A 23,387-nucleotide genomic window follows, 5' to 3' on the forward strand; every position below is an offset into this window, starting at 1 on the left:
GCTTTGTTTACCTACTTAAGCCTCAGCAATGGCGGGCGCCCCTCCCCCAGCCTCGCTGCTGCCTTGCCGGTAGATCACAGACTGCTGTGCTAGCAATGAGGGAGGCTCCGTGGGTGTGGGACCCTCCCAGCCAGGTGTGGGATATGATCTCCTGGTGTGCCTGTTTGCTTAAAGCGCAGTATTGGGGTGGGAGTTACCCGATTTTCCAGGTGTTGTGTGTCTCAGTTCCCCTGGCTAGGAAAAGGGATTCCCTTCCCCCTTGCACTTCCCAGGTGAGGCAATGCCTCGCCCTGCTTCAGCTCTAGCTGGTCGGGCTGCAGCAGCTGACCAGCACCGATCGTCCGGCACTCCCCAGTGAGATGAACCCAGTACCTCAGTTGAAAATGCAGAAATCACCAGTCTTCTGTGTCGCTCGCGCTGGGAGTTGGAGACTGGAGCTGTTCCTATTCGGCCATCTTGCTCCGCCCCTCCTAATTTTCAGGACATCTATTATTATAGCACAGAGGAAAGGAAAGAGAATGGCCCCAATATCCAATGACACTAAGGCTTTTGTGCTGATGTAGCATGTATCATACCCTTTCACACACCTTTGGATAAAGCAACTCTTATGGCCAAGTGCCCTAGGAATGGACATATATAATCCTTTAAGGGGAGGGAATGTTTGAGAACAAAAATATAATTCATCACAGGAGATAAAATGAAATTAACATAGAAGTTCATTCATTGCGTCAGCCAGTGTGGTAGGGCTTGAGGGAGAATGAGCAAACAGATGGAGACATTTAAGATGATTCTCATGGTTCTTGACCAGCACTGCTTGAAAGAGAAGGGTGAGATTCAACAAAATGCTAAATATGAGAGTCACCTATGTTCAGAGAAGTACTGAGTTCAGTCTTGAAAATATTAACTGTAATTTCCAGGTGCAGTTGTTCAGTAGGTGCTTCTCCTTATGGGTCTCAAGCTCACATGTGGTTAAATCTATTGACCTAGTTTTATTTTTTAAATTAAAAATAGTAACTGCTTGCTCTTTATTTGCAATTCAATTCAATTTAATTTCCGTATTATTAAAAGTGGTAAAAACTATTCTGAGGGGGCCAAATTCTTTCCTGAAGAAAAATGACAGAGAAGTAGTACCTTAGTGTAGTGTAACAAGAACTCCATTCTATGTTGTTATTTATGTTGTATACTCCATCTGCTTTCAAACACAGTTGAACTAGGAATATGGAGACAGAAGCTCTACTCTGTAGCCCCATCTCAATACAACATGTAGCTTTAGACAAGCTGCTTTCTGGACTTCAATTTCTTCATCTGACAGTTCAAGGTTCCACGAGGACAAAAACTTAATTTTAGTTACACACTCATATGTCATCAATATTCAGAACAGCCCATGACATGTAATCAATAACAAGTAACTATTTGTTGAGTTAATTGAATTTTTAAAATTAGGTACTACAATATCTTATGTCTTTCATGGTTACATTGATGCCTATATTTGATGGCAAATGCTTTGATGAAAAGTTGTCAAACTGTTCTTCAGTTTAAACTAGTCTCCTTCTTGGGTGCTTTTCTTCACTAAAACATGCACCCTTCTAACAGGAATATGTCCAAGAATGCTGAGAAAGAGGTCACAGAAAGTGAGCCTCAGAACGTGGGTTTTCAATAGATGGTGAAGAGTCAAAAAATGAAAAATCGGATTCATAAATGTCTGCTCAGTGTCTGCCTATCCAGCGAAAGTCATACTGACCTCGTGCATTGCCAGGCACCCTAACTTCACTGAAGGGGAAGTTTTACATAAAAGAGGTGGACATTTGGGTTTATGAAGTCAGTGTTTACTTGAGTTGCACAGAATGCAATTTTCCAGATCCACTTTTGCACTTTGATTTTTGTTGCATTTCTATTCTTGTTTTGTCAATAGTTTCTCAAATGGATGCATTTTTATTTCCCCAGGTCACTATTCTACAACATTAAATAAAACCTGTGCCATAACTAATCTTTGCAGAGCTTAATCTCAGCTGGTTGTGTTTTTAATTGTGCTTCTTGCCATTTTATTTTGCTGAGCCTGTAAGGTTGGAAAAATGGGGAAAAATTGATGAACAGCAAAATTAAGTGATCAATACATACTTGTATACATTTAGCACAACCTCACATACTTGCACAAAAGACTCATAATTAACCCCATATTTGCATTAATGAGGGTCTGGTGTTGATTTTAGTCCTCCCTGGATTTAGAAAATAGATGTAAACCTAACTGTTATTTGGGAAAAAAAATACAGTCCTATTCCTTCCCACATGTCTTTCTCAGCATCTTAATCTGTTCCACGTTGTCATCAGTTTGAATTTATCCCATGCAATTTAAGTCTTCTTAGTATCTCTACTGCAGATGGGCTTCCTTCCCTCCCTGACATCTTATCCTCTTTGCATTGACCCTCTTCAGGAACCTGACCTTCCAAGTCTTGGAATGAGCTGTCAACATTCTCCATGACTCTTTTCCATGCGACTAGATAGAAATTGGTGTCTTGACCAGGGGGATTTAACTCAGTGATTGGGTTGGCAAAATTTGATTTTCCCTCACTTAGAAATTTGGAAGTGAAATATGGAGATGGGTTTAATTATATATCATAGGTTCCAGACTAGATGAAAGGCTCATGTGACTCAGGACTGCAGGCAAAGTCAGAGACTGTCAGAATGGAATACACAAAAAAAGATGAGGGAACCTGTATTTAGAGAAAAAATTATAAAATGCACAAATATGGGAGATGCATAGTTAAAAGGATACAAACATGTTAGTTTTCTATTGCTGCTGTTGCAAATGACCACAAATTAGGTGGTTTAGAAAAGCATACAATTACAATTCCCTGTGCTGTGGGTCAGGAGGCTGACATGGGTCTCACTGGGCTGACATCCAGACGCTGGCAGGGCTGCACTCCTTTTTGGAGGCTCTGGGAAGCATCCATGTCCAAGCTCATTCAAGTGGTTGGCAGAATTCAATTCCATGTGATTGCAGGACTGGAGCCCCTGTTGGCTCGCTGGCTGTTAACCAGGGATCCCTCTTAGCTTTTGAAAGCTAATTACTTTCCTTGAACTGTGGCTTTTTTCCTTCTTATTCAAAGTCAGCAACAGTGGGTCGAATGTTTTTCATGATTCACATCTTTCTCACTTCCCCTTCTGCCTCTTCTGTTCTTTGCTCTCTCCTGCAGCTGCATCTCTCCTATTAGGTCCAGAAAGAAATCCTCCTCTGCTCTTATGAGCTCATGTGATTAGACTGGAGCCATCTGATATTCAGGATAATGTCATTTTATAGTCCCTGATCTTAATTATATTAATGCTTTTATAGCAATACTTAGGTTCATGTTTAATTAAATAACCAGGGGATTGGCGTCTTTGGGGGAATGTTTAGAATCCTGGCTACCTCAGGAAAAGAGAGCACAAGAGAGACTCAGAGATGCAGAGACAGGGTGCTGAGAGGAGCCGATTGCTTCCTGATAACAATTCAGTCCCCAATTCAAACCCTTCCTGAAGCTTTGAAGCACTTCCTGCTCTGGGTTTTAATGAGATCCCCCTATATCCTTGCTATGTCATCTCCATTTACTTAACCTGGCTTAAACGGGCTCTGCTAACAAACACATGCCCTGTGCCTAAGTCGTTCTGACACAATTAAAATTTTCCAACATCAAATAACAATTTGGTGTTTAAGGAACTGTACCCTGGGTTCAGTATGCATGGATTCTAGACCAGGCTTCCCCATATGGTGGATATTTCATTCTGAAACGTCCTCATTTTATAAAACCTGTACAATTGAGATGAATTATAGGCTAACTCATAGGCTTCTCATAAGGGTTAAATGGATAATGTGTGCAAAAATGTTCACTGCTGACAACAAGCAACAGAAAGAGCTGCGACACAGTAAGTCACACAAACTTGTAAGTTTGTTGTCAAATGGTATCTCACATTTGACAAATAAAAAATATGGCAGGTGAGTTTACTTTCTCAAGGCCTTCCAAATATATATCAACACACTTATGTATTGCATTATTTTTCTTTTCTTTGTTCTTTCAAACCCATTCTGACTGCAGTTATATGTCACTCTCCTCCACTAGTGGTACTGACCAGGCCAGAGTCAGCTAAGGAAAATATGGCTTGGTCTAACGTGATGTTACTAACATGATCGGTGACATATTTACTTCAAGTAAAATGAAAAATTATTTATGGACTTTGAGCACTGGAGTAAAAGGTAGTCTTCTGAAACGTTCACTTAGCATGGAATAGGATCTGAGAGAACGGTTAGCTAGATCGAGGGGATGGAAGAGATGTCCATAAGTTACAGATTTGGTGGGGAAAAGACAAAAGTTCTTTTCTATTGGAGGCTATTTTGACTGTGAAGTATGTGTCAGGATTATCTGGTGAAAATACAAGAAACTTGTATGGAGCGTTGGTGGTCGAGGGGTAACAGGATCGCAGAGTTCGAAATAGTCATTGTCAAGAATGGTTGGGTTGACTGGGAAACCATCCAGGCAGACAGTATGGGATATAACAACAACATTAGGTAGCCATCTCTCAGGCCTTGAGGAGGTGATAAATACCATCACCAGAAGAAATGAAGAAAGACTTTTCCAGTGGGGCCATAATAGAGCTGATTCTAAAAGGATGAGAAGCAGTTTGCAGTGTGAAGGAGGAAAACATAAGAGGAACCCATGTTAGGATAGCACTGGACAGTCTCCCTAGGCAAAGCATAGCATGTGCCTGGTAGAGGGCAGCAGAAAGGCGTCAGAGATGCGGATGTGGAGTGCATTCCAGACTGCCCTCGGTAGACAACAGACAGATAGCAGAGGGCTTTATATACGGGTTGTGTGAGTCCTTATTCTTTAATTTTTCATTCATTTATTCCATGAATATTTATTGAATTGCCATTAAGTGTCAGGTTTATGTTTAGAAATGTAACACTTGGCTGGGTATGGTGGCTCATGCCTATAATCCCAGCACTTTGGGAGTCTGAAGTGGGAGGATCACTTGAGGTCAGGAGTTCGAAAACAACCTGGCCAACATGGTGAAACCCCATCTCTACTTAAAAAAAATACAAAAATTAGCCTGGTGTGGTGGGAGGCATCTGTAGTCTCAGCTACTCAGGAGGCTGAGGCAGGAGAATCACCTGAACCCAGGAGGTAGAGGTTGCAGTGAGTCAAGATCACCCCAGTGTACTCCAGCCTGGGCAACAGAGTGAGACTCAAAAAAAAAGAAACATAACACTTATAAAATAACTTTAATAATTCTAATAATAATTATTAAGAGCAAACATTGATTGAAGGCCTAGGAATTTCCACGTGCTGGGCAAATTCTTTCTCCATTTCAGTAATATTAAGTGTAAAGCAATGTTACTAGTCATCCTTTTAAATGAGAACCCTGAGGTGCAGGGAGGTTACTGAACCAAGCTCAAATCGCATCACTATTAATTCGGGATCTCACATTTAAATGTAGGCAGTGTGAAGTCTGAACTTGAAATCTTAATGTCCCTTTGCAAGAAGATCTGCGGGAGAGTTAATAGGCAGAGAAGGACCTCTGCTAAGAGTTATTGCTCCAGGTCTTAATGTGTTATTGTTTGTTAGGGGAAGGAAAGCAAAATAAAAGAGTAGTCAGAAAAAAATATTGGCATGTTATATGAATATTTCTATTTAGCTGATATACTAGTCTCTAACTGAAAATGGCTCAGTCTTCTCAATGAAAAATCTCTATATATATTGCTTCTAGGCACAGCTCTCTCAACAAGTCCAGAGATCTGATGAACTCTTGGTCACGAAACACTTTCTCATCGCCTGTGGTTTCTTATAGCTCATTAAGTTAAGACTTCCAGAGTAGAGTAGATATCAAGTTTATACCAACAGATAAATCGAGATTGTACTTACAGTTTACAGGGGTTAGAAAGCCTGGTTTAAAAGATTGTTATATGTGTGTTCTTATAACTGGAGCTAATAAAATTGACATAAATCAGGAATAATGGGTGTTCTCTAGTGGGTACTTTCACAGATTAAATTAATGCTAAAGCAATATTTGCAGCCATTTATGAAAGGTTTTGAAGATGAAAGCCATCCTAACTTTTAAGTTTTATTATTATGTAAAACAGGAAGATTCATTTTTTTACAAAATCTTTAAGACAAGTTAAAACTGGGAAGGCAGTAAAATTCTTATTTAAAAATTATTCAAACAGATCAATAATATAATTTTCTTTATTGTTTTATTTCAAGGTTTGTATGCTTTTCTTGCATCCAAGAATTTAAACTTATTGAAATGCAAGTAAAATATTTTTATTTGTACTTCTCTCTATTGTATTTAAATAATACATAGAGATAAATCAAAGAATTTCAACCTGTAAGAATATTTCCATATATTTGGTTTTTGTAGATTTCTTGCACACACACACACACACACACACACATACACACACCCCACATATACAAGAAATATATATGTAAAACATACATATATAAGAAATATATATACATAAGAATAGATATACACACACACACATAGACACACAAGATGCATGTGTATTTGTATATGTGAAGATAGATAGATAGATAGATAGATAGATAGATAGATAGATAGATAGATGTAATATTACTGAGAGACACAGTTGAGAGCATCTGTTAATACCTGTAGGCCCTGGATGCAATATTCAAACTGAGGAACTAGATAAAATAGAAATATTTCTTTTTTTCTATGTTATTACGTGCAAAATGGTAAATATTCTATAACCGATTGCTGATATTACTGATATCTAATTACTTGTAAATGCACAAGTTAAAAACAAAACATTACTGATTGTTGTAGAAACAGGACTCAGGGACTCTAAAAGTTGTATATTGTGTGTCATTTATTTCTTTTGTCCTCAGTTTCGACTGCCATCTTTTATGAAGAGCACTAGTAAGGGCTTACACGTTCAGGTGGTGATGTCACTGAATTAATATCATTCCGTAATCAAATGGGGGGCTTCTGTTAGGGCTTCAGGTTTTTCATGTAGAAAAAAGGCAAAAGTAGGTATAGAGGAAAGAGGTTGTGGACTTTGCTAGACATTTTCATTAGCCACCTTCCCCCATTTAATGTTTGCCTCCTATGCCCTAATCAAATTCTACATAGTATCTTCCTGCTGAGAGCAGAGAATAAAGAATTAGGAAATGCACCATCTTTGTCCATCTGGATCGGATCACAGTTTGGCCCACCTCAAGTCCTCAGTTCCTCCAATTGGCTATTGGTCCTATTTCTACAACAGCTCCACCTCTTCCACCTTCAGGTCCACGGGTGCTAACAGCTTCCTGGTATTACTATTCCAAGCGCCTCACTTTTCCTTGTTGGTTCCTTCAAATCTGCCTATATTTTTTTCTATATTATTATTTTTCTATATTATTATCTTTTGTTTAAACTGTCCTTTTAAATGTGTCATTAATTTTCTGCAGGAATGCTGAATGATATAGGGAGGTAAGGATTTATTTTAAACAGTATAGATTATCACATTCTACTATAGTATATCTTGAGACTCTATAGATTTCACACCAATCTGTTACTCTTTTTCAATTTCAAGCAGTAAACTGGAAAAACAAAAACCATAAGGAGAATAATAATAATTAACATTTGCTACAATACAATTTTGTGGTGCTGCAAACAACCACCAAACCTCAGTGGCATATAAAAATAAGTGTTTATTGCTAATACTCTGAGGTGGTTGGTTATCTAGACAGCTTGCTGATCTTGCCTGGGTTCATCCAGATGTCTTAACATCAGCTGCCTTTAGTTGATCTGAGATGGCCTTGGCTGAGACCTTAGGGGCAGCTTGGCTCTTCCATGGGACTCCTGCTGGGAGCATTCCACTATTGTAGGTTTGTCCTTCCCATGGTGATGGTGGAGGCAAGGACCACAAATAAAAACATGCACACTGATTTTTTTCAAACCTCTGATTGTGTGATGTCTACTACATCCCACTGGCCAAAACAAATCACAAGGCCTAGCCCAGAGTCACTGCGAGGGTTTCACAAAGATAAAATACATGGGTGTGGGTGAAAAATAATTAGAAAGGTATTTGACCACAATGTCTAATTAAATGACAGTTGCAATTATTTTATATATATATATATATATATATATATATATACACATGTGTGTGTATATATATATATCTCCTAATTTTAAAGATAATATATCCACTAGAATATTCTTTAGACTTTTTGAAACCTAACACATCTGAATCAGATTACTATATTCTTCCAAACATCGCATGGATTCCTCCATCAGTATTTCCCTTCATGGGGTTGACATCACTGTCCATTCAGACCACAGGCCGGAAACCAGGGAATGCTTTCCATTCCTAATTATCACTTCGTAGCAGTTGTAAGATATGGCGGTCTTACGTTTACTTCCTGTATATTTCCCAGAACACTCCAGTTTTTTAATATCTACTAATGCTACCCAAGCTTAAGAATGTCTTATATTTTTAGCAAGCTACTAATCCAATATCTCAAGTGGTATTTATATCTTCAATTTTTGTATTTGTAAAAGCGCAAATACCAGAGCAATCCATCTAAACAAGCCACTTTGCATACCACTCTCCAGCCTACAATTCCACAAAGTCTTCCTAAAGTGTGGGAAAAAAAGGCTGAATTACTTTCAACATACCCCTGAATTCCTCTTCATTATCTTCAGACAAGCTTCTCTGCTCTACACTTCACTTATATCAACTGACTTTCCATTTTCTGCATTAAATCTATGATCGGCCAGCTGGTGGCTCACGCCTGTAATCCCAGGCACTTTGGGAGGCTGAGGTAGGAGGATCGCTTGAGCCCAGGAGTTTAAGACCAGCCTGGGCAACATAGCAAGACCCTGTCTCTACTAAAAATACAACAAATTAGTCGGGCGTGGTGGTGCACACCTTTAGTCCCAGTTAAGGATGGGACTGAGGTGGGAGACTGAGGTGGGAGGATCACCTGAGCTTGGGAAGTTGAGGCTGCAGTAAGCAGAGATTACACTGCTGCACTCCAGCCTGGAACACAGGAGGGAGACCCTGTCTCAAAAAACAAACAAACAAACAAAACAAACAAGCAAACCAAAAAAACCCCTAAAATTGAATTTTATATTTCTATGTTTTGCACATTTCTCTCTACTTAGATATCCTTCTACTTCCTATTATTTATCTAACTCCCAGTTTATCTTTTACATTCATATCGGAAATCACCTTTTCAGGAAGCTTTCTTGAATTCCCTCGGGTTGTGAAAATGAAGACTCTTCTCTTACCCTCATGCTCACCACATTGCTATTCAAAATGTTTATCTACATGGTAATATCCTTAAATTTCACCCCAAAAAATGTACCAGCAAAGTCCTGAACACAGCAGATGCCCAATAGCTCTTCTATTGTTGTTGCTAAACTAAAATTAACTAAGGTTAACTGGGGCTAAAGTAAGCTCACAAATGACAAAATTGTAATTGAAATTCCAATATTCTGGCTTTAAATTATTTAATATGAAGCATGACCAAGTTTCATGCTCAGAGTATATTATGAATTAGGTAGCAAATTTTATAAAATGCCTACCATGGGTCTGGTTAATATTCTCGATGGGAAAAGCTTACATTCCAAAATCTGCTAAATTCATTCTGATATATATATATTGGATAGGAGAGGATATTATAGATTTGAGAATGATTTTCAAAAACTGAGAAATAACTTTGAGAGGCCAAGATGGGAGGACCATTTGAAGTCAGGAGTTCGAGACAAGCCTTGGCAACATAGTGAAGCCTCATCCCTACTAAAAATACAAATAAATAAATAAATAAATAAATAAATAAATAAATAGCTATGTGTGGTGGCACATGCCTGTACTCTTGGCTACTCAGAAAGCTGGGGCAGAATTTCTTGGACTTGGGAGGCAGACGTTGCAGTGAGCCTAGATGGCACCACTGCATTCCAGCCTTGGGAACAGAGGGAGACTCCCTCTCAAAAAAACAAAATGAAACAAACAAACAAACACGCTGAGAAATAAAGCTTAGAGATATAACTGTTCAAAATACACTGCTCAGTAAATGGACATTGTCAATTTCTAGTACCCCCTTGGTTACCCAACTATCCAAGAATGTGGGTTTTTAAAGCTCAAAGCAGTTTGTCCTTTCTAATAATTAGAAAGTTGCTGCCTATTTAATACTAATTCCTTATGCTTTTTTAGGGCTTACTTTTATATTCTACTGCAAAGGCTTTTTTTGTTCCAATAGGATATTAGTTAATGAATGTCATTTTGGGATTAGATTCATTAGCTTAATTATTATTCTTCAAGTTCTTGGATCTGTAACTTAATCACTCTAAGCTATAGGCTTCTATTTTTATTACAGCACAATACAAGTAAATTCCTTAAACTTCAACTAATTTTATGAAGATCATCAGAAGATAAATATGAATAACAATACATTGACTTTACTTTATATTTTGCAAATAATTTCACCTACTCATTTGATGGCTTTTTAAAAATTTCTAATTTTTCCTGAGTTGTAATTTAGACACTTTTAGAAATTCTATAAATAAAATTAAACTATTGCTACCAATATATGCAAAACTATTTCTAGCAATTAGGTAGATAAACAGAGATAAAGAGATAGTGAATTTATCAAATACATTTGCACAAAGTTGAAATGATATTTGAAAAAAGTAGTCAAAACTTGCCAGCATTAAAAAAAGGCAAAACTATAGCAATGTACCCTTCACAACCTAAAAGTAATCTAGTTTAAAAATGTGAATCTGGGTTAAATTGTGATGGTGCTATTAATGAGAGTGGAATGAATCGTTAAATAAATGTGCTGAATAAGTGTAAGAATGAATGACCCTAGAAAAATTGCTGATAAGACTCTAATACTTGATACAATGTTTGATTAAAAAAACTTAAAATATAAAATAAAAGATGTGTAACATAATCATACAAATATTCAAAGCTGTTATCTTTGTTTCTTCCAGTTCAACCTAAGGGAGAAATCCAGACACATGAAACACTATGTACTAGGATATTTACCACAGTATTACCTATAAATGACAAATAAACAATGCAAAACATCAATATTATATGAATCATTATGATATATCATTCTGCTAACATATTATAAAAACATGAAAATATATTAGTTACTATATGGATTCAAGGGAAGTTAATGTCATATAATCAGGAGTAATAAAAGCAAAGTGTAATACACTGTGATGAAAAAATTCATCTTGGGCAGCTATGGTAAAGACAAGAATGTAATTTATGGTTGGGCGCGGTGGCTCACGCCTATAATCCCAGCACTTTGGAAGGCTGAGGTGGGCGGATCACCAGGTCAAGAGATCAAGACCATCCTGGCCAACATGGTGAAACCCCATCTCTACTGAAAATACAAAAAATTAGCTGGGCGTGGTGGCACGTGCCTGTAGTCCCAGCTACTCGGGAGGCTGAGGCAGGAGGATTGCTTGAGGCAGAGGTTGCAGTGAGCCTAGATAGTGCCACTGCACTCCAGCCTGGTGACAGAGTGAGACTCCATCTGAAAACAAACAAACAAACAAAAAATGTAATTTATGCACACAACAATATTGAAATGTGGATGGCTGATTCATGAGTAACATATCAATCACATAATTTGTGTTTTTGTGTGACAAATTACTTGTAATATTTGTTTGTTTCTATGTGTGTATAGGTTAAAATGAAAAGAAATAATGGTATAAAAGGGAAAGAAGTATAAAATAATTTCTACTTTTATAATTTATGCAAAAAATAATTTCTATCAAATATTTAAAGATAATTTCTGTAATTACGACTATAAAATAGTGTGCCACATACTGGTTTTATTAAAAATAGTTTATTATAAGAAAACTTTCAGGATACTTTTTGAGAATTTAATCTAAAATATGTATATACAAACATATGGTTGGAAATTATTTTAAAATGTAATAATTGTTTATTGTAATAAAATACAATATTTCACTTATAATGTAAGAAATATTCCACTTATAGTTTAAGAATGCGTTGTTAACATCAGAAATAATTATAATAGTAAATGTTTTTGTGGATGATTTATCATGGATATTATGAACATGAATTATTAAACTATGTTATATGCTAGTTCTACATAGTGGTAAAACCTTACTCCAAATGGCCTTCATTCTTATCTCCATAACTCTTGCAATTTCTTTCATAAAAATGGTTTCAAAAAAAATGGCCTTACTGATGGCCACATGCTATTCTCAATTCTGTTCTTACATCTTCTTCCTCTCATGTAATGTCCTTTCTTCAGATGCATTGCTTAGAATCACAGTCTGTATCTCTTCATCTTAGTATTTAAGGGTACAGGGCTGGATAATAACTAAGTGACAAGTAAATATTAAATAATTAGTGATTACTAAGGCCAGATAATCAAACTTTCTGTAATTATAGCAAAACAGGCTTTTAGCGAGAATCCAAATGGTACAAGCAAAGTAATTGCACTTTGCCAGAAGTTACAGTTTTAGATATATTTTTGTGCTTTATTTTATCTTATTTCATTTCATTTATTTTAGATCCATACTCATGGGGTCACTTCCCAAAGTTCAAAATAATCTTAGGTTTAACCCTAAGGTAGTTAACTCGTTACTTTTTTTTCTCTTTTTAAATAATCCAATAGAGTCTTCAAAGTTATTCCTAAGACAGCAAAATTCCCTGAAAGAGAAAATACAGTATATCAAGTACTGATGACATTATTCAGTGGAATTAAAGTGACATTTCCTTGGAAGCTATATGTTTCTTAAGTCATATTTTAAATGAATCTTTTCAAATTTCATATTTCACATGCTCTGTCCAAAATTTTTACATACAAAATGAAGAATGAATACCACTTTAACAATTACTTCAGCTTCCATTCAAATGAAAGAAAAACTTGTAAAGGAAAAACAAAGAAATCTTACTGTTTTGGAGTTAATTTTTCTCAAACATTAATTACTCCCTAAGGCACTAATTCAACTTTGTGGTGTGTCATGATATTAGTTTTGCCAGTAGCCCTGAACAGTATAACAAATGTTGGCTCCTTTCTTGTATAGAAGGGATAAAATGGATGTCCATCTCTTCCTCTATAGCTCCGGAAGTTGGACAAGGGAATGTAACTAACTAGTCTAAGGTGTGTTGGATGTGATGGTGCTATTTTAGTGTTTTTGGTGTGTTTTGATTCTGCCTTCTGCCATTTTATTAAAAATAATTGGAACAGAGTCATCCACCAATCTGCAGTTGCATCTTACTTTGATAATGAAACTTACAAATAATACTATAACGTTAATAATTAAGATTAAGCATAATATGTTGGAAATTCTCATCTCATTCCCTCATTTTAAGACTGACTTATTTTGGATTACTCTGGAAGAGAATACAAGGATTAATGAGGGCAAGGGGAGTACAAAGAGAGAAGTACTTTTTCTCTCTCTGAGGAAGAGCTTGTTAAATGTAATTGCTACTGAAGGAATGATTAGCTAAAAAAAAATATAGCAGAACCACAAACAATAACAGAGTCAGCAGACTTCTTTGGTGCTGCTATACAGTTATGCCTGGGCTCTATGAAATTTAACGTCTGAAGAAATCTTTAAATCTGGTAGTACAAATAATCTAAATTGCTTCTTTCTGAATATGTTTTTGGCTATCTAGGTATTTTGTATTTACACATATATATTCTAATCAGCTCAGAACTTAAAAAAAGACAGATGGCATCTGATTAGGGTTGCATTAAGTCTATACATCCACTTTGAGAGAATCAACATCTTAAAAATATTGAGTCTTTCACAATGACATGTCTATTATTTAGGTCTTTCTTAATTTCTCTCAGAATTACTTGTAGTTTTCATGGTATATATATTGCAAATGTTTGTTAAGTTTATTCCTTGGTATTCATTGTTTTGTAATGCTATTGTGAGTGATATTTTAAGTTTAGTTTTCCAATTGTTTGTTACAATCATTATGCAATTGATTTTTATTGTTAACATTTATATTTTGACCTTGACAAATTTAAGGGATGTTTTTATTTCTAGTATTATATTTTTGAATTTATTTCTAGTTTTCACAAACATAATCATCTCATATGTTAAAAATAGGAGATTTTTGTCTATGGTTTCAAAATATAATCATTTAGTTTCCTATTTTCGCTTATTGAAATGATTAGGTGCTACATTATAGTATTTAGCAGAAGTATTATATAGGTAGGATGGAGGAGGGAAAAACAAAGTGTGAGAGAAAATGAGCGGGAGTAACCAAAACTTTTAAATCATGTTCTAGAAAGAGACATTCTAATAAAACATTGACGGTGAGGAACATAAATCACTAGAAATATTGAGAAGCTTAAATAAGTATATAAGAACACTATACATAATTTAATCTAGAAAAAATGTAAAAGATGTGTTTCAAAGCAAAAATTGTCAATATTGATTTGGCAATAGGCTGAAAATCTAGAGATTGATTAAAAAAACAAAAATTGGAAAGAGTCTTAGAAATTTTTACAAGAAAATTTTTCCAAATCTTCAAGAAAAATAAAATATTCGGGTTAAAAATAAAATATTAGTCCAGAATAGAGAAAAGGAAAGTTTTTCACCTCATTTTACAAGGTTACCAGAATATTTAGACCAAATCTGGCATTCAAAAGGACCAAATGATTATACTTATATTTTTAATTTATATATAACATAAAATAATAAAACAATACAATTTAATAACAATCTCTCCCAGGCCTCTCCCCTAGCTGCTGGTGATTTGCTGTTGTTTGCTCGGTTTATCTCAACAAAATACAGGATATCAAGTGTCTTAAAGAACGTAAATTGGCTGGGCACGGTGGCTCACGCCTGTAATCCCATCACCTTAGGGGGCTGAGGTGGGCGGATCACTTGAGGCGAGGAGTTTGAGACCAGCCTGGCCAACATAGTGAAACCCCATCTTTACTGAAAAATACAAAAATTAGCTGGGTGTGGTGGCGTGTGCCTGTAGTCCTAGCTGCTTGGAAGGCTGAGGCACAAGAATCGCTTGACTATGGGAGGCGGAGGTTGCAGCAATTGGTGATCCTGCCAGTTGCACTGCACCCCAGGTTGGGCAACAGAGCAAGACTCTGTCTCAAAATAAATAAATACATAAATAAGTAGATAAATAAATAAAAAAATTTATTGTCTGACGGCTCTAGAGGTTGAGATCAAGGTGTTGGAAGTAGATAAATAAATAATAGAAGTTTATTGTCTGGCAGCTCTAGAGGTTGAGATCAAGGTGTTGGCAGCGTTGGTTCCTCCTGAAAGCTGCCAGGAAGCATCTCTCCCAGGCCTCTCTGCTGGCTGCTAGTGATTTGCTGGAAAGCATTCACATTCCTTAGCTTGTAAAATCTTCACCACAACCTCTGCCTGTATCTTCACATGGATTTCATGTTTCTTGTGTCCAAATGTCCCCCTTTGAGAAAGACACCAGTCATACTACAAGTAAGGTCCACTCTCCTCCAGTACCACCTCACTTTAAATAATTTGCATCTGCAATTACCCTATTTCCAAGTAAAATCAAATGCTGAAGTGGGTGGTTAGGACGAGACACCACTCAACCCACAACAGATGCAAACTAATTTTCTATCACTTGATTAATTTTGACTTTGTCCACTTATTTATATATATATTATATATGTAGGCACAGCAATTTATAAGACTATTGAATATTATATAATATAGTACTTTATAAAATTTCAGACACAAAATATTAATAACAGTATATTCAATAATGCAATAGCTCATGAATAATTATATAATAGTAACTAACCAGCAAATAAATGATGCAAGCCTCACCAAGAAACATTATGATATAATTTCCTTTCAAAAGTGGGTTATAGCATCATCTGTGTATGCCAGGGTATTTAAACCTTGACCTTTTAGAATTGGTAGCTACACTTCTCTTGCCATGACCCTGTATCATCTCAGAAGCATTTTCAAAAATGTATTTATCATAGAAATGTAAAATTAAAATTATTTTCCAACTGTGTCAATTTAACAAATCAAAATGGAATTTAAATAGGTTTTTAAAGAAAGATAAAGGTTCCCAAACATAAAATGGATTCCCGTTGTTCGTATTTGTTCATATCAGCATCAATCTCAGAACACCATGATTATTTCACACTACGGGGAAATCCAGGGCAGGATTAGTATTTTTATTCCTTAGCACATGTCAATAAATTAGTAAACAATTGCTACATGAATAATTAATGAACGAAAGACCTACATTCTGACTGTTCATGTTTTGAAAACTTGTTGTTTCACAATAACATTTAATAATCTTGGCTGGTTTTGAAGAAATTTGGTACACTGCCACCAAAATGAGTCATAGAGGTTAATTTTTAATTTATGGTCTGGCAGCCATGTTGGAGAAACATATTGAATGAATACATTGACTCATAAACAAATTTACAGTTTACTTTGTTGTGTTCTGACTGGATTCAATAGTGGTCGCTCACTCCTGGAACAGATGATGGCCCTGTGTGTACTCGATAGGTAACAATGCTCTCGTAGCACTTCAGTTATAAGGATTACCCTTTTGTCCCCTATAATGATAACGAGCTAAATGCTTTGATAATGAGATTCTTAGTCAATAGCATTGATCTTAATGTTTATAGTGTTCTTTTTCCCAGAACACATTGCAAGTTATATGAAGGGACGGCTACATCCAACATAAAAAAGCTAATTAGCTCATATTGGTTATCACTGTGGGGACTTGGGGTTGAGAATTTTTTTTCCTGTGACTCTTAGGCCAAGCTATCTATTGCAATGAAGTAGGGAGCTTTCAATAAGTAATAAGTACTGGTGCTTGTACTTTAACATATTAAAATGATTCCCCAATTGTGGTTTTCTGAAAGTCAGCATCAACATCAACTGAAAACTTGCTAGAAATAGAAATTCTCCATAACTGAATCAGAAACTTAAGGGTAAGTCCCCAAAAATCTGCTTACCATGCCATTCCAGTAGTTCTACTAGAGTCTTAGAATCATTTGATAAGACAGATCACTAGGCTTGAGAGGCAACAGAAGTATCTGAACCATCTTAATAGTGAATATATAAGTGTTGTAGTAAATACATATTTTTCTGTAAATCCAAAAATGCCTATATATATATAACTAAAATATATATTTATATTTTCACATACACATATATATTCTTATTATCCAGTGATATACATTGTTAGTATTTTGGTGAATTATATAAATTATTATATTATAGTAAATTGCAGTTTAATTGTAATAATATTAGATGGTAACCAGATGTGCTATTAAAAATAAATTGGAAATGAAAACAATTTGGGTAATATTAATATGGTACAATGATTAAAAGTCAGATTCCTGACTCAGGTAATCTATAGGCAAATTCTTAGAAAAAAAAAGAGAAAAAACTGAAAACTGAGTGTCTCAGAGTCTTACTATCTGAACGTTATTATTGAAAAATATGTGACAAATATGAGTCTGCTCTGATATGAAAGGAGCTTGGAAGTCATTCCTCCTTTTTTCTCATAATAAAAAGCTGGAAAATCTGTAAACAAATTAATTTTCTTGGTTCATCAGAAAAGTGAGGTCACCAGGCAAATCATGACCCCCAAATGGTGGAGCCACAGGAGAATCCAGGGAGTTGCAGCCAAGATCTGCTTACCAGAGGGAGAAGTTCCTTGAAGACACAGTATTAGGGGATGGAGAATCCTCTATACATCCATACTTTCATGGGAGGATATAACAAAGATCTCTTTGTGGACTGGAGGAAACAGTCATTATTAAATATATTCAGAGTCATGTCTATAACAAAGCCTACTCTTCAGGGGAAAGGAATTTGCCAAAATATTATCCAAACTAGGGGAAGAAAACTCCTCCTCACTTACCCCTTTCTAGGCTTTCTTTATCACCTAGGAGCCCTACATTCATATAAATCCCTGTACATAAAGATTCATAACTTTTTAAAGTAGTGTTTCAAAAGTGAATGTCACCAATATGACTTTCAGTAGATATATATGTAAACAAAATGTCTTACATTTATATGCAATTGATTACTTTTCAGCAATAAAAAGTAGTGAACTATCAAGTCATGCAAAAACATGGACTAATCTAATCTTAAATGCATAGTTTAAGTGAAAGAACCCGATCTGAAGAGGCTACATAATGCATGATTTCATTTATAGGACATAAAGTGGAAAACCATCGATAGTAAAGAGGTTGCCAAGTGTTTGTGGAGAGAGTAGAATAGCTAGAGCACAGGAAACTTTTAAGGGCATTGAAGCTATTCTGTATGATAATGTAGTGGAAGATATATGACACCATGCATTTGTCAACATCCACAGAAGTGTGCAGAACTTACTATAATATTTAAGGCATACTTTGATGTATGAAATTTTGTAAGTCATTTAGGAAGTCTGAGGATGGAGGGATGAGCCCATACTTTAATAAAATAATCTGTTATTATAAACACATGGAATTACTAACATGGAGAGGAGAAAAGGTCTAATTTTGTAAAAGAGTGGAGTCTGCAAGATTAAAGGTAAAAGGAACTGTATATAAGTATTGTACTCTAGTTAATAAAGTTGATTCCCTGTGTGAGGAGGGCAAGGATTTACAATTTTGAAACCGCTATACAAGTTTACATCAATTGAACAATTAGGTAAGTGAATGTCAAGAGGTGAGATCTTGACAAATCCCAAAGGAGAGACATCCTACAAAATGCCTTATTAATACTCCTCAAAACTATCAAGTTCATCAAAAACAAGGAAAGTCTTACAAGTGGCCACTATCAAAAGGAGTCTAAGGCAGCATGACACCTACATGTAATGTGGTACCTGGAAGGGATAATAAAAAAGAAACATACAAGTGAATACTGAGAAAATCTGGAAAAGCATAGACTTTAGTTACTGATAATGTTTTTTTACAATGCTGATGCTTCCATTACACTTCAGTTCATAGCGAGTAAATTGTGAGTTTTTATCAGTTTCTGAACAAATAGAGACCATAACCATTCATTCATTCATCCATTTACTGTTTAATTAACACATACTGAATACTGCTTATATATGTGAATACCACCTAGCAGAGAAAGGTAAGTTGACAACATCTACAGCACATCATGTCACTCAGTCACAGATGGATATGAAAAGATTATTGGTGTACAAAAAATGGAAATACATGTTTTAGAACACTGTTACACTGAGAGATTTGTGGATCTCTGGGTTGCTATGTCATATGGCTATTGTTAACAAAAATCAGTTTTGAGTTATTGTGGCTATCAAGCTGACAAAGGGAGGCAATGTACTCTTCAAAAGAGAGATGTCCCCAGATTCTGGCAGAAGGCTGGGGTTAAATAAAAAATACTCCCAGAAAATAAGATAATTAGGGGTTTGTGAAAATAAGTTAGAGGATTACTCCCCCACTTTATTGTGGTAAAATTGACAATAAAAATTTATATGTAAGATGTACAACTTGATATATTGTGTGTATATATATATAAAATATTCACAATAGAGCTAATTAACATATCTATCACCTCACATACTAAGCTTTTTCTCTTTTTGGTAAGAGCACTTAAAGTCTAACTTGTAAGAAAATTTTAATTACACCCTACAGTATTGCTAAGTATAGTCACCATGTTACACATTAAATTTCCAGAATTTATTTATCTTGCATGACTTAAACTTTGGACCCCTCAGTTAACATCTCCCCATATCCTCCTCCACCCAGCCCATGGAAACCATCATTCTACTGTCTGTTTCTATGAGTCTGTCATTTTTATATTCTACATGTAAGTGGGATTGCAAAGTATTTGTCTTTCTGTGCCTGTCTTATTTTACATAGCATAATGTCCTCCAGATTCATCTATGTTGTTTCAAATGGCAGGATTTTTTTTTTTTCTAAGACTGAATGGTAATCCACTGCATATATACATACATCTATATATAGATAGATAGATAATATCTATCTATCCATCTATCTAGCTAGCTAGCTAGCTATCTATGCCACATTATGTTTATCCATTCGTCTTCCAATGGATATTTAGATTATTTTCATATCTTGACTATTGTGAATAGTGCTGCCATGAACATGAGAGTGCAGGTATCTCTGCTATGCCAATTTCATTTGCTTTGGATATATACCTAGAAGTGTGATTACTGGATTATAAAGTAGTTCTATTTTTAAGGTTTTGAGAAACTATACTTAACAATACTGTTTTCCATAATGACTGTAGCAACGTTTACTCCTACTAATGATGTACAAGTGTTTCCTTTCATCCACGTCTTATCTCCATGGCATTTGCTACCTTTCACCCTTTTGATAATATCTATTCTAACAGGTGTGAGGTGATATCTCATTGTTTTAATTTGCATATCTTTGATATGTTATTAAAGAGTACAACAGAAATATGTTGCTTTAATTTAATTAGTTATTAATAAATATGTAAAATACATAAACACAGTGTATATTAAGTTGAAAAGGGACTTTCTTGTTCCCTATATAGACACGTTTCTACTCTCCTGTATTAAGCACGACTTTGAGTTTCATATGTATGTTTCTACACTTTTTAATTAGTGTTCAAACTTTCATATAATTATACATACATGCACATATATGTATATGTGTATAGATATATGTGCTTGAATCTGATGCATGCATACATACTACATTTTATATAACAATTCTACCCCAACGTCTGAACACCAGCAATATTAACATCACCTGGGAAATTCTTAGAAGTGCAAATTTTTAGATTCTACTTGAGAGTTTTATTCTCCATGTTACAGGTAATTCTTAAGCACACTAAAGTTTGAGAAACATGTATGCATATATATATATATCATGGAAAAATGTGTAAGTACATGTATTTTGTGTGTATGTATGTAATTTTATACTAGTACAATTTTATGTATTAATTTACCGCTTGTTTAACTTAAAGTAAACCAATATACCTCTCCATAAAAACACACATAGATCTGTTTCTCTAGAGCTGCATGATGTGCAAATAAATGGGCATTATAAATTTATTTCATAGACATATTTTTTCTTTTTCTTACTACTGTTTTATCATTACAAATAGTGTTGGCAATATGCAACTTGGCTTATATTCACCATCACATTTTCATTAAGAAATAGTATAGAATTTTGGGAAATGGTCTCATTTTTGGAGTTATGTAGACTGTGAGAACTCTGGTTTAATTTCTTATATGAGAGTATCACAGAGAAATTTTGAGAATGGAATAGAACATATGTGTAATACTTCAGTGCTGTGCCTGGCACCCAATGTTTCTAATAATATAAATTGAGACATCGTGACATGCAGGGTGCAAAGATATGTTGGGGTAATTTATATCAAAATATGCACCATGTATAAGTATATGGACATAACTGCACACATGATATGGATAACAACTTTCAAAAAGAATCACCTTTGGACTATTACATTTTCCTTCCTCACCACAATTCCATCACAAATAATCAATTACCTGAACTCTCTTTTCAGTAAGATGTCTTTCTAATCCAGATGCCCATCTGCTGTTGGGTCAAGTCTATTGACTTTTTACTGGTCAAATACATCAGAACATGTTTAATGCCCTAGGGGAACAAAAATGAATAAGTGAAAAAAAAATTTCTTTTGTCTTGCAACAGACGGATTTTTGGTCTGTATGTTGGAATGACTTTGCCAAAAAAGATAATGTTCCATTTTGTCCTACCCTACCCAAATACAATTAACAAAAACACTTCTCATATCTTTGTAAGTAGAATATTACCCACTGGGCATTTAAAAGGTAGTAAACACAGATATTGGAAAAGCTCAGCAGTATAGATAATTTTCACAATTAATCATTAGATGTTCTGCTTTACTCATAGGGCTTCAGGAAGGACTGCGTGAAGTAATTGTTATCAAGCGTTGTATCGTGGGAAATATATTTAATGAAAACACATTCTGATTTTTTAGCAAGTGCCATTTGTAGTAGTTTTTTTCCAAAAAGTGTCATCCTTGTACATCATGAGTGAGCTACTAATTATCAAAATGTACATCACAATGCTTGTATTCATTTTCTAGGGCTTCTATAACAAACTACCACAGAAGCAGCAGCTCAAACAACAGAAATGTATTTTCTCAGACTTCTGAGGGCTAGATGTCCAAGACCAGGTACTCGCTGGTTTGGTTTATCCTTGGCCTCTCTCCTGGGCTGATAGATGGCTGGCTCCCCGCTGTGTTTTATTATGGATGTTCTTCTATGCCTACACGTCACTGATGTCTTTACATAGTTCCAGATTTTCTCTTCTGAGAGGTACACCAGCCATATTAGATTAATGTCCACACTATTGATCTCATTTTCATTTAATCATTTCTCTAAAAGTCCTTTTCCCAAATATAGTCATTTTCTGAGGTGCTGGAGGTTAGGGTTTCAACATGTGAATTTTGTGAAGACACTATCCCATAACAATGATAATTTTAATAATTAAAATGATGGAGATGTTCTAAATATTCAATAAAATCTGAATGACTAAATGCTTATATTATCCTACAGATTAAATGTTATAAAACCATCATATATGAGATAATTTGTTTTATGGTGAGTGCACTTCAATGGCTATGTAATACTACATCATATACAGATGCCAGTTGGAATTTAAATGATATTATTAACATAGAAAAATGCTCCGGCCAACACTTCCTTGAGTGAAAATAAGCAATATGAACACTTCCATCTAAAGAATGTCATAATTATGTAAAGAGAAGTATACAAAGAAGGGTCCTTTACTAGAAATAATAATTATGCAGTATAATTATTTTTATTTCTTTTCAAATTTGTCTATCTTGCAGAATATCTATAATGAGTTTGTATTAATTTTGTAAGGAGGAAATTATGCTAGACCCTTAAAACAATATAATAAAATTCCTTAATTAAAACAGGAATGAGAATTGTTTAAAGAAAATAGATCACTTGTGGAGGTCCTTTAGGGTCAGCTGTGGTCTTAGACACTGCTGCCTGAGAGAAACGGGAAGGAAAAAATTGTGCTTTCAGTCTGTAGCATACCTCTGAACATATATACAAGTGTTTTAGTAAATATATATTCTTATATATTTTTCTCCTGATTTATAACTATTTTCCCTGCCAAGAAATGAAATCTGGATGTTAGTGAAAATGATGGATAAGGAACTTCAAATTCTTCCCCTCCACAAAAACAATTAAACACTGGAAAGCTGTCAGAATCAACTTTTCTGAATTCTGGAAATGAACCAAAGGCTTGCAGCCACCCAAAGAAACACTTGATCATTACAAAAAGCTAATTTTTGGTAATAACGGTCAACTTCGTGTCATTGCAACTTACCCCAGCCCTATCCTCCATAATCCAGTAAGAAAACTTGTTCATTACAGAAGG

The sequence above is a fragment of the Macaca thibetana genome, chromosome 8 (genome assembly GCF_024542745.1).
Source record: "Macaca thibetana thibetana isolate TM-01 chromosome 8, ASM2454274v1, whole genome shotgun sequence".
Lineage (NCBI taxonomy): Eukaryota > Metazoa > Chordata > Mammalia > Primates > Cercopithecidae > Macaca > Macaca thibetana.